General features: G+C 42.5%; 1 protein-coding gene across 2 annotated transcripts in view; it reads right to left on the bottom strand.

The window, feature by feature from the left end:
- Nucleotides 1-946: 946 nt before the first annotated feature.
- The window catches only part of LOC138960219 (nuclear receptor coactivator 5-like), a 38,178-nt gene continuing 25,929 nt past the window's right edge, over nucleotides 947-13,195 (bottom strand). Inside the window, exons 12-13 of one of the 2 annotated variants that reach the window (XR_011453916.1) lie at nucleotides 5,555-5,699; nucleotides 947-5,249 (exon numbers count right to left, since the gene is read on the bottom strand). The gene's annotated coding sequence lies outside the window, so the exon portion shown is untranslated. The remainder of the gene's footprint in view (nucleotides 5,250-5,554; nucleotides 5,700-13,195) is intronic. The other variant, XR_011453915.1, reaches the window with a different exon arrangement.

Raw genomic sequence — 13,195 nt, 5'->3', positions numbered from 1 at the left:
ACAATCATTTTGTTCAGAGTATTTTATTTTCAGATTCTATTTGACACACAGAGCATATCTTCAGTTCTTAGGACACTCATTCACACACACATTTTTAGTATTTTGAAAAACTCTCTTCCTCTGATACTGTGACACACACACACACGCACACATGATACAGGGGCAGAGGAGTTAAGCCAGAGGGGGGGGGGGGTTACAACCTGGGTACCCCTTGTGGGGTACACTGAGGGGCAAGGCCCCGTTGGGGGGTCTGGGGGGCAAAGCCCCCCTGAAGCTGAAGAGTTGTAGCCATTTTATGAACAATTTATGGCTTATCCTTGATTTTAAACATGATCAACTGGTGTCAGCAGCCACTCATTATTTCTTTTAAAGTTAGTATTAAATCTTTTTTTTGACGGGGGGGGGTCCGGAACCCCTGTAACCCCCCCCCCCCCCAATCCTTCCCTGTGATATATACTTTCTCGCTCACTTACGCTCTACTTTGATACTTGTATCTTTAGATTCAGTATGTTCATTTTACATGATGAAAATGGTACAATGTATTCTAAACAATCATACTACTCAATGTTTCTCCTTCTTTCCTAGTCTGTGGCAGCATGGTGAACTATGAATTGCATTATGGTGACTCAGTGAGAATAGTTTTTGTGGTTTTTTTATTCATTTCCTATGGCGTGAAGACAATTCATGACTTCAGAAGTCCTTCTATTGCTTTATAATTATGTTCTATTTCTATCACATGCACACATGTTGACCAAAAAACAAATACAAACTAAAACATTAGTTTAATGATTGGAAAACCTGAAATGTCAAAAGCATGTAAAACCTGGGAAATATTACTGGACAAAGAAATTGATTGGCAAATACAAATTATTGACAGAATGTTGGTTACAAACTCTGTTCTGAGGAATATGGGTGTAACAGCAAGTAACCGGTGCAACTTTTGCAATTTACAAATTGTTTGTTTGTTTGTTTATTTGTTGCTTAACGTCCAGCCGACTACGCAGAGCCATATCAGGACGAGGAAGGGGGGATGAAGGGGGCCACTTGTCAAGCGATTCCTGTTTACAAATGCAAAAACCCATTACTTGTGTCCCAGCAGGCTTTAGTAAAACTAAATTAATACCTACTGGAAGATTACCAGTTTCCAGTATGTTAAAATAGGCTTAACCTATCTACTGCTGGACTTACATCAGAACACTAACAGATTAAACTATACATGAATCGCGAGACAAGCGGCAAGAGAAGACATTTTTGGAAAAAATACAGGTGAATGAGCAAGAAGGCAGAAAAAAGAAAAGAATTCATGAAGAAAAAGAGAGCATGACAGGAAAGAGGAACCAAAAATCTACCTAACAGCAAACTAGAAAGCTCCTGCGGTTCCAAAAACAGGAGGGGCCTTTAATTTCATAACCGCAGTGCCCCACTGCGGGAGCAATTTACAAAAAGACACCACATTTCATTACTTATGGCAGTGTGGATTTGCTTAGACTTTTTGGAACAACCTTTAAGACACGAGAACGATAATGTCCACGCACCGCTCATTCCTTTACGGCACACATACCCGCAACACAATGTTTTCCAGATGTTGCCTGACCTCAAAGTTCAGTTCCGGTCACTCCGCGCTATTGCAGCCCCATGGATGCTACATGACACTACTCATTCACCCTCCCTTCGCTCTTACCACCACCATCTGCCCTACCCACTCGTCCTAAGACTACTGATACCGGCCATACTAATTTGCCTGAGCAGAGTGAAACACTTTCGATGATCGTTCTGTAATTAATAAATCATTTCAAAGATAGTCTGCACTTTTCGATTGTTAGTTTGGTTTATATATTATTTTTTAAAGTGAAACATATCCATCAGAAAAAAACGTTTTCTTCTTGGGCTGAAAAAGTAAGCTGAAGTTATGTTGTGGATGAATACGATCGTGAGTTAGGTACCAATGTCTTGAATTTATGGCAGACTTTTCTAGAGAAAATAATATTGTACGCGTTGCTTGATGTTTTTGGTAGAACACCGCTTATCACACACAGTCACGCACGTTGGAACCAGGCACTCATGACTCATGAAAGACACTTTCTTCACTTTTTCACACACTAAAACACCACTCTTCAGGCGACTCTGCGGCAAATGTCGTAATCCCTGTCTGTCACAGATATTATATTCATCAACATCCAGCAATAGTGATGCTCTGCTATCTAATTAAACATTTATTAGTCACAAAGCTATTCTCCTCCGGCCACGACGCGAGACCATGCCGGCCTTGACTGACTAAACATGCAAGTTTTCCCACCAAATTTTTCCTCTTCCCGCAAATTTTGGTGACCTAGTTAGTCTCAGACAAAACCAAACATGTGGGCTGGGTGAGCGAAATGCACGCTCACAGTGCCGTTATGTATCTGGACTTACTGGTCAACCTGAAGCCAACGGTCACATTCGTAAATAACAACCGCAAACTATAATCTTTTGTTCAAAATAAGGGTGTCTAACAAGTCAGTTTCAACTCAAGTTGTTAGACTAACAGACTTTACATTTGGCTTATTATGGCAAAGACAATGGTCACTATAATTATGTTCTTTAGAGAATGCAGTCGGTTTGTGTAACAAGGGTTCCACTGTTCCAAAAGCCGGCTAGACTGACCTACTGGTCTTGAAAACGGTACCGACCTTGATAACTGTAAAACCAAGACACAGAGCTGCATAGTGGCGCCAATGTCTTGGAGTGAAACATTCAAACATGCATGCACAGAAAGCAGTGATACATTTAAACTCTGTAGATGGTGCCTCAAGTTCTTGGCATCCGATTGTTGGTGCGAGTTTTCACGCTCAGGTTCTGCACCAAGAGAGAGGGTATTTCTACTCTCCAGTCTACAACACGAAGTCAGCCGTTTGACCGGTTGCGACGGTGTGTGCGTGTGTGTGTGTGTGTGTTTGCGTGTAATCTGCACTCAGCGGATTTATTGCTAGTGTTAATAAATCATTGCCACTACACTAATAATGCTTCCAAATAACCGTCAGAAAAAAAGGTGAATACCACACACACACACACTAGCACTACACACACACACACATAACGGGAATTTACAGAGGTTCACAAGAAAGGCGGCACACACGCCAAGGAGAGGTATGCAGTCTGCTGTTGGCTTGTTTAATCAAGCGGAATGCCTTGGCTACTGCATCCACCAGACTCGGTAACTTGAGACATGTCGGTCACTGAAAATAGGCTCCGCCTATACCCATGGGTAGTTTGGCCTGTTGGGCCTGAGTTTATTTTACTTGAGTTGCTTTAATCAGATCCCCCCCCCGAGGGTCGGGTATAAAGATCTATAAAAGCAGAGCGGCGCGTGGCATGCACTTCAGTCTAATGTCCAACCCTTTTCAGGAAACAGCTCTCACTTGAAATATTATTTTCAAAAAAACTCTGTCTATACCAAACTCAAAAGCACATTTTTGTCAGGCAAACATTTCAAGGTGTACACCACACATGCACCCCAAAAAGTGTGTATAATAAACCCTGGATAACGTACTTTCAGAAAAAAAATTCACTCACCAAATTTGAATTCAAAATCAAACGGCTGTCAGTCGTGGTGGACTGGGCGGAGCTTAAACAGTATTATGAAAGATAAATGTTTTAACTGCAGCAGGTTTGAGCTTAATCCCACACTTATACTGTTTGGAAAAAGATGGCATAATAAAAACTGATGAAGGTTTTGATTGTATTTTATTGCAAGCCAAATGTGTTGTGTACAAATGTAGAATTAATAAAGTAAAGCCAACATTAAACATTTTCTTAAATGAACTGTCCTACATATATAACGTTGATAAACATATCCACTTTACAGCAATGAATCATGGGAAATTTATGCTGAAGTGGGCATCATATTACACCCTTGTTGTACAGTATCTGTCATAACTGCTCGTCTATTGTATTGAACATGTCGTTTTCCTTCTTATGCATTATACCATTATGTTCTGTGCATCTTATGCATTATACCATTATGTTCTGTGCATTGCACGACAAAATAATTGTAAACAAATTGCCTGAATAAAACATTTTTAGAAAAAAACAGGGTCTTAAAGGAAGGAAGTCTTAAACTGGGGGGTCTCAAAAGGAGTCTTCCACTGTATTTGTGTCAGACTTTTCAACCAAAGCTAGTACATGTAGATACCACACACTCAAGGATTAACACGCTTTTTAAAGCAAGACTTACATGAAAATACAGTGTCATCACACACACACTTACACAAGTATAAATGTACACAGATGTGCAAACATCCATTCCAAGCAGTCATTTTTCTCATCTCATCAATTTAAATCAAGCTACCACACAAATTTCAAGAGTCCAGCTGCTTGTGTTTGTAAGCACACATGTATGCTCAGCCAGGCGCTTGTGTGCACACACATAACCGAAATACATACAAATTAAAATCAGTGAAACAATTCGCTTGTAGCAATTTCATAGAACTCAATCTCTCTCACCACCTCTTCTTGTTCGGGCTGAAACTCCCATGGTTTTTACGTGTACCCCACCATTTTGGCAGCCATACGCCGCTTTCGGGAGATGTATGCTCGGTATTTTCGTGTTTCTATGACCCATCAAACTTTGACATGGGCTACAGGATCTTTTCCATGCGCACTTGGTCTTGTGCTTGCGTGTACACACAAAGGGGGATAAGGCAATAGCAGGTCTGCACATAAGTTGACCAGGAATATCAGAAAAATCTCCACCCTTAACCAACCAGGCGCGGCCAGGATTCGAACCCATTACCTTCCACTTGGGTGGCTGGCGTCTTATCCAGTAGGCCATTGGGCACACCTCTCACCACCAACACACACACTCATAGCTACGCTCACACAACTGGTTCAAACAGCATGTATTGGGTCCTGTAACTCCACATGGGTAAAACTTCCAGTTTCACAAATCCAGAATGCAGAGATCCTCAGGGGTTCCTCAATGACTCCTTGAAGAGTTTCAAGTTATATGCTACGTCATCAAAACTCTACAGATCTACCGGAAGTCACATTTTCCAGAAACACCCTTGTCCTTGAGAACCAAGGTTGATTTCCAGAGTCCTGTTTTTCCAGACGTGCGGCTTTCTCTATGATTCCATGTGATCTCCTCACCATGTCACTCTGCAAAGCTTCCCGGTGGATACTGGGGTGCTGACTCACCTAAAAACAAAAACCCAAACAATCGTGTCGGAGATGGCATGTCGTGCTAGGATATCACAATATTCTGCACTCACCTGCACATTAAACAGTTAAATGAGAGATGAAAATAAAATAACTGTTATGAATTATTTTCTCACAACAACCTTCTTTGAATTAGTTTTTCCAACTGTATTTACCATTATAATTTCCTCACCAGTGAAACAAATATGGATAAATTGGTAAAACCTGGATTTCAAACGCATGCCCCATCTTTATCTACGCTGATGGTCACATGATATCCTTCAGCATTCCAACTTAAAGCTTGTAATATTCGATAAGTGCGATAGCGAAATATAATGTGTGCACCAAACAGGACTGTGCCTTTAACAGAAACAGTTACCATTGAGAATGGGTGTGTGCAGAGTTGAAGAAGAGGGGATGAGCACAGGAAGGGGGCCTGAGGGAGGGAAGGGCCTTCATCTTGTCACAGCCACGCCTCCTTTCCCGTCTTCCGTCCTCTGCCTGTCAGCAAGGTGGACACTGTCCTAAAGGGATAAAATGAAATGTGTTTAAAGATCACTGATGTTGAAGCCAATTTAACATGTGGCGAACTTTTCACGTAGCAGCTTCCTGACTGCTCTTCGCATGTGGAACCGCCACTGAAAATACAGTTATGCCTCAGATGACACACAGAAAAACACTAATACATTGGACCCCCCCCCCCCCCTTTTAAGACGTCCAAAAATCTGAGAAAATCAGGTCCTAAAAAGGGGGAGTCTTAAAAGGGGGGGACTTTTACAGAGTTTATGAGCAGAACATGTGAGAAAACAAGGTCTTAAAAGGGAGGGAATCTTAAATTGGGGGGTCCTAAAAGGGGGGTTCCACTGTAATAGAACACGGGCACAATTGCCTACACACATGAACAAAACAATATAACATTAATTTCAGAAGCATGCATCCGACCCCAAAACTACTAAATAATATCTTTGACAATTCCAGCAGTTTGCAGGTCTTAGGTTAAGTTCTCAGTGAACTGTTCAACTATCTAAAGTTGCCCCAAAAATTATTGCAACAAATTTTAAACCCAAATTAAAGCATTAATTCCTGTGTCATTTCATTAAAACTGTATATGCCAAAGAAGGCCGTTCACGTAACCTTCAGGATCACCTCAAGTTTTGGATTAAATATTTCTTTTACAGGGATCACGTGACCGCCGCTCAAGTAAGTGTACCCTCAAAATCGACCAGACAAAAACGGAAGAGCCGAATGAAAAATCGACAAAAAATCACAATAGGCAAAACATTGCAACTTTCACATACGAGAAGAAAGTCAAACCAATTATCTACCCTGAACAGATTATTTTGTTTTGCTACCTTGCGTATTTCGCGTGCTATGCTATTCCTACTGATGCAGGTGTCGATCGCAAGAGCGGTCAAAAACGGAACGTTTTATGTCAATTTGTATGGGTATCATGTCAAAAAAAATATAGGTCCCTGATTTTAGCAATGACTTGGTGGATTGCTTTGAAACTATCAGAATATTTTACCAACATAGTAGAGATACTTCGTGGGAAAGTTTGGATCTTTCTTTCTTTATTTGGTGTTTAACGTCGTTTTTAACCACGAAGGTTATATCGCAACGAGGGAAAGGGGGAGATGGGATAGGGGAAAGGGGGGAGATGGGATAGAGCCACTTGTTAAGTGTTTCTTGTTCACAAAAGCACTAATCAAAAAATTGCTCCAGGGGCTTGCAACGTAGTACAATATATGACCTTACTGGGAGAATGCAAGTTTCCAGTACAAAGGACTAAACATGTCGCCTCATACGACATGCGGGGTGCAGAGAAATAAGGATGTGGAAAAGAAGACTTTTGGTAAGTGAAATAAAGGTGATGGATCCAGTCAGGTAGAAATAAGACAACAAGAAAAGAATTGGAAAACTGCAGGGAATAGTAGGGAGAGTTTTCTTGGAAGGAAATATAGGTGAAAGGACTGGTAAGGCAGAAATAAGACAAAAGAAGAGAAGAAACAGAACCGTTAGTCGCCTCTTACGACATGCTGGGTAGCATCGGGTAAATTCTTTCTAGTCCCAACCAATATGGGGGGTAAAGTTTGGATCGTTACGGTTATTTATCCAGATGTGACGCAATGTTTCGGAAAATGTTGTTAAACTTGTCATAAGATTGTTCACTGGTGTCCAAAAAATTCATGACTTTGCATATCTACAGATAAATGATTGATACAGATTCTGTCTAAGTTTCATTTGCGTGTAGCTGCTGGTGTTAATTTGCTAGTCATGCAAACACATGAGGAAAAAATGAAACTTTCACGCTGTTTCGCGCTTACAGCTGTTATCGCTGCGTGCCTCTTAAAACATGCTACGCCGGGTCACGCTTGGCTGGGCATCGCTGTGGCACAAGAATCATCGCTTAAATATGTAGCGTGTTGACTGGTCCAGCAAATTTGTGTCAGTGCTTACACGCACATAAAACTTTAGCAGTGTGTGTATCAATAATTTTTCTAAAGACATGCAAAGTCATACATTTTTTGGACCCAAGGATTACGACGAGATTAAAAACTTTTCGAAAAATTGCATAACATTTTAACAAACATCTGTAACAATCCATCATTTCGCTCGAAGTATCTCTAGTATGTTGGTAAAATATTCTGAAAGTTTCAAAGCAATCCACCAAGGCATTGCTATAGTGCAGACTGTTTTGTCATGATACCCCTAAAAAATGACACAAAAAGTCCCGTTTTTGACCGCCCTTGCGATCGACATCTGCATCAGTAGGAATAGCATAGCACGCGAAATACGCAAGGTAGCAAAACAAAACAATCTGTTCAGGGTAGATAATTGATTTGACTTTCTTTTCGTATGTGAAAGTTGCAACGTTTTGCCTATTGTGATTTTTTGTCGATTTTTCATTTGGCTCTTCCGTTTTTGTCTGGTCGATTTTGAGGGTACCCTTACTTGAGCGGCTGTCACGTGATCCACGTAAAAAAATTTTTTTAATCCAAATGGTGATCCTGAAGGTTAAGTGAACGGCCTTCTCTGGCATATAAAGTGTTAACAAGAAGGGCAAAGCCCATACGACTCACATGCTTGACCTTGACCTTTACATAGCAATGACATCATACACTAAGAACTGCTTTACACATTTTTCCTACCAAAATACATGTGACCTTGACCCAAGGTCAAGGTCATCCAAGGTCATGCAACACAAAGCTGTTAATTCAAGACATAGGAAGTACAATGGTGCTTATTGGCTCTTTCTACCATGAGATATGGTCACTTTTAGTGGTTCACTACCTTATTTTGGTCACATTTCATAAGGGTCAAAGTGACCTTGACCTTGATCATGTGTGACCAAATGTGTCTCATGATGAAAGCATAACATGTGCCCCACATAATGTTTAAGTTTGAAACAGTTATCTTCCATAGTTCAGGGTCAAGGTCACTTCAAAATATGTATACAATCCAACTTTGAAGAGCTCCTGTGACCTTGACCTTGAAGCAAGGTAAACCAAACTGGTATCAAAAGATGGGGCTTACTTTGCCCTATATATCATATATAGGTGAGGTATTCAATCTCAAAAACTTCAGAGAAAATGGGAAAAATGTGAAAAATAGCTGTTTTTTACACAACATTTATGGCCCCTGCGACCTTGACCTTGAAGCAAGGTCAAGATGCTATGTATGTTTTTTGGGGCCTTGTCATCATACACCATCTTGCCAAATTTGGTACTGATAGACTGAATAGTGTCCAAGAAATATCCAACGTTAAAGTTTTCCGGACGGACGGACGGACGACTCGGGTGAGTACATAGACTCACTTTTGCTTCGCATGTGAGTCAATAAAATGACACGGGGATTAATGCTTTAATTTGGGTTTAAAATTTGTTGCAATAATTTTTTGGCCAAGTTTATTTGGCATTCTGCGCCAATTACTCAGTCATTTCCTTTGAGCAGAGAATAGTTGCTTCAGTTCTCTGTGTACGCTTTTCTCAATCCCTTTCTCTTGTGGCAGTTGCAGTAGTCTCAGACAATTGCTCCAGTCTTTTTCAGCGGTTTTAGTCGGCAGCAATTATTTCAGTAAGGTACAGTACATCAGTGGTTAATAATCTGACATATCGTTTTCTTTTTTGTGTGAACATGTAGGTCGAACGGGGCTGGGCCGCTATTGCGCGGGTCCGCTATTGCGCGGGGCCGCTATTGCGCGAATCTAACCCTAACCCTAGCCCTAACCCTAACCCTAAAGATTCGCGCAATAGCGGCCCCGCGCAATAGCGGGCCGACCCCGGTCGAACGAGATCTCGGTAAGGGGAACTTCCCGGCATTTCCCCGGTAAAAATATAAAAATACTGGAAATGAAATGTAATCACTAATAGTTGCTTTTTCTTACAAAATAGATAACAGAGACAGATGCATCACGTGATCTCTGTGTGTACATGCATACGTGTGCAAGGAAGCAGAATCAGCTTCCGCAAACTGTGAGCCAATTCCTAGTGTTTTGTTTTTTCCAGAAGCACTGCAAGAAGTAACAGCTTTGGTTGAAGATACCACCTTCCTTGCGGTGTAAAGCTATCATGCACACCACTAGACATGTCCAGTCTTTTATCTGGGATGAGCATCCTTCCACTTGGAGACATACCAAACCTTAACCGCCTGGCTGCTTCCTGTGCACGGTGGGAATTTTAACAAATATTTCAAATTGTCACAGATGTTTTGAAACTGATTCAGCAAAAACTTCCCAACACTGTACAAAAAGCAACCAGGTTGCAGATTTTCAGTCAGTGTGTGTCCCAGTGAAAGAGTACACTTATCCCATGCAATAGCCTGGATAGATTTACAGTGGTACCTGTCAACTAATGACTCTCCATTGAGAGGACGCCTCCCAATAATGGACACCTTCTATTGTACTTCCGTGCATTATCTTGACAAACATTTCTGTTGTGAAAAGTCATCTACAATGTTGGTCCCAAGTCTACACAGCAACAGTCAGACCGCATATGGAATATGCCTCAAGCGCATGGTCCACTGCTGCAGTCATCAAACTGGACAACCTGAACAAGACTCAGAACATATGGAATATGCCTCAAGCGCATGGTCCACTGCTGCAGTCATCAAATTGGACAACCTGAACAAGACTCAGAACATATGGAATATGCCTCAAGCGCATGGTCCACTGCTGCAGTCATCAAACTGGACAACCTGAACAAGACTCAGAACATATGGAATATGCCTCAAGCGCATGGTCCACTGCTGCAGTCATCAAATTGGACAACCTGAACAAGACTCAGAACATATGGAATATGCCTCAAGCGCATGGTCCACTGCTGCAGTCATCAAATTGGACAACCTGAACAAGACTCAGAACATATGGAATATGCCTCAAGCGCATGGTCCACTGCTGCAGTCATCAAATTGGACAACCTGAACAAGACTCAGAACACTGGACTGAGACTCATCACAGGAACCATGAAGACCACCCCCATCTCAGCGATGGAAAAGACAGCTGGCCTTCTGTCACTGGAAGAAAGAAGAGAAGAAAAGCTTCTGAGACAGAGTGAAAAGATTAAGACTTCCTTCACACCCCCCTACATTCAAAGCTTGAGGCGCCTACAAAGAACAGACTCAAACCCCCAAATGAAGGCTCTTCCGAGGGAACACCTACCTCCTCTTCCAACTAGCAGCCAGCCGTTAGAATTCCTTCAAGACCACGAAGACTGGCAACATGATACCCCTACCACCATCTTCGACATCCCAGGTATCAACAAAAAGAATGCCACACAGAAGAAGAACTCAAGACCCTTACACTGGAAGCTCTAAACACAAACCACCTTCCTACCATCTGGGTGAGAGCCTACACAGGCGGGTCAGCAGAAGAGGCAGTGAAAAACGGTGGAGATGGAGTCTTCATCAGGTTCCCCGATGGTCGCTCAACCAGCAAGATAATCGCTACAAGGAAACTATTCACCAATTACCGATCTGAAGCCTGTGCCCTGCTCCCGGCAGCCCAAACCTTGTACCAGGAAGAGTCTCCCAGACAACAGCCTTCCTGACAGACTGCCGGTCCATCCTTCAGTTTCCAGGTGGGGAACAGATCCCAAGAGACATCAGGTAAGAACTGTATCTACTCAGCAACAGAACTGCAGTGGCGCTCCAGTGGATTCCCTCCCATTGTGGTGTAGGAGGAAATGAGGAAGCAGACAGACTGTCAAAGTCAGGCAGCAAACAGGAACAGCCCACACACCCCCATTCAGTGAAGCAAAGGCAATCCTGAGAAACAGGTTCAAGACCTCATGGCACCAATACTTAGAACTGGGGACAGAAGACAGCATTCTGACCAGCTGGATAAAGCAGCGCAAGTCACCATCTTCAGGCTGCGAACAGGACACTGCCAGCTCCTCTCCCACATGTAGACTGAAAATCTCAGACACTGACCAATGCCCATGTTACACGGGCCCAGAAGCCCACACCCATATCCTGCCCCTCCTTTGACGCAAGACATTGCCCAGTCCAGTGGAGGCCCAAGTGAGAAGATATGGGGACCGGAAATGTCGCTGCAACGGACTGCGGACTTCGGTGTCTCCGCCCTACAGACCGGATTGAAGATATAGCATGGCTGGAAACGCAGAAGAAGGTCCCAAGGATGTCCTTTCATCACAGGTACCACTGTATTGTTGCCACACTGGAAGGAAGGCAACTAACTGCTAGCAAAATGCTGGATCATTTTAATTTGCGAGGCCGTAGCACAACTTGATACAGATGTGTGGCCCCTCCGTTGAAATGACACCTCCCTTAGGGGTGTCCTTTCATCGCAGGTACCACCGAAACGGCACATTGCTTGATCTGTTACCCCCCGCGGGTTAGGGGGAAGAATTTACCCGATGCTCCCCAGCATGTCGTAAGAGGCGACTAACGGATTCTGTTTCTCCTTTTACCCTTGTTAAGTGTTTCTTGTATAGAATATAGTCAATGTTTGTAAAGATTTTAGTCAAGCAGTATGTAAGAAATGTTAAGTCCTTTGTACTGGAAACCTGCATTCTCCCAGTAAGGTCATATATTGTACTACGTTGCAAGCCCCTGGAGCAATTTTTTTATTAGTGCTTTTGTGAACAAGAAACAATTAACAAGTGGCTCTAGCCTATCCCATCTCCCCCCTTTCCCCGTCGCGATATAACCTTAAACGGTTGAAAACGACGTTAAACACCAAATAAATAAAGAAAGAAAGCTTGATCCATTTTTTATAGCAGCTGTTGGCTTCTCTTAAATGTGTGTGAAATCTTTGATCACTTTCAGTCGAGACTGTGATAGTAACCTTGTTTGCATTCCCACATTTGTTTTCCTTTGTAATTTAACTGCCTGGCTTTCATGTGTAGAGAACGCTATGAGCACAGCGCAACTACTACCGCGCTAAACAGGCTCGTTAATTTCACTGCGTTTTGCACGAGCGGCGGACTACGGTCATTGTGAAAAAATGCAGTGCGTTCAGTTTCCTTCTGTGAGTTTCACAGCTTGACTAAATGTAGTAATTTTCGCGACTTGTTTTTTTATTGCTGTACCATCATTCCTCCACTAACTGTGAAAAGTCATACACCACTCTATCCTTAAAGCTGAGGTCTCTCTATGAATATCCTGTTACGTATTTGAAAAAATAGGGCTGAGAATCGAGAATCTTGTACAGAATTCTGTACAGCGAAGGCGGCCTGAATCCCGACCTATACTGGCCGCATGACCTTGACAGCGTCATTCAACCCTTGACTTCTGCGCTGGTAACTTCCTGTTTGCTCTCTCAGGGTTGAGTATACTTTATTTTCAAGAGGGATCGAGGGGAAAATAAACGCCTCGGCAGAGACTCGAACCCAGGACCTCGAGATTTCGGGGCAAATGTCCTAACCACAAGGCTCCTGCGCCAATTGTGAAAAAGGACAAACAAATTATGGTTGAATTTCTTTTTCTTGAAGCGGCATCCATTGTGCTGCGATTCCATGAAACATGTTTGCAAAATAACGGCGAATTCTAAAGGCAACTCGAT

The sequence above is a fragment of the Littorina saxatilis genome, linkage group LG1 (genome assembly GCF_037325665.1).
Source record: "Littorina saxatilis isolate snail1 linkage group LG1, US_GU_Lsax_2.0, whole genome shotgun sequence".
Taxonomy (NCBI): domain Eukaryota; kingdom Metazoa; phylum Mollusca; class Gastropoda; order Littorinimorpha; family Littorinidae; genus Littorina; species Littorina saxatilis.
The sequence above is the reverse complement of the archived record's forward strand: the minus strand, read 5'-3'. Positions and strand labels throughout refer to the sequence as shown.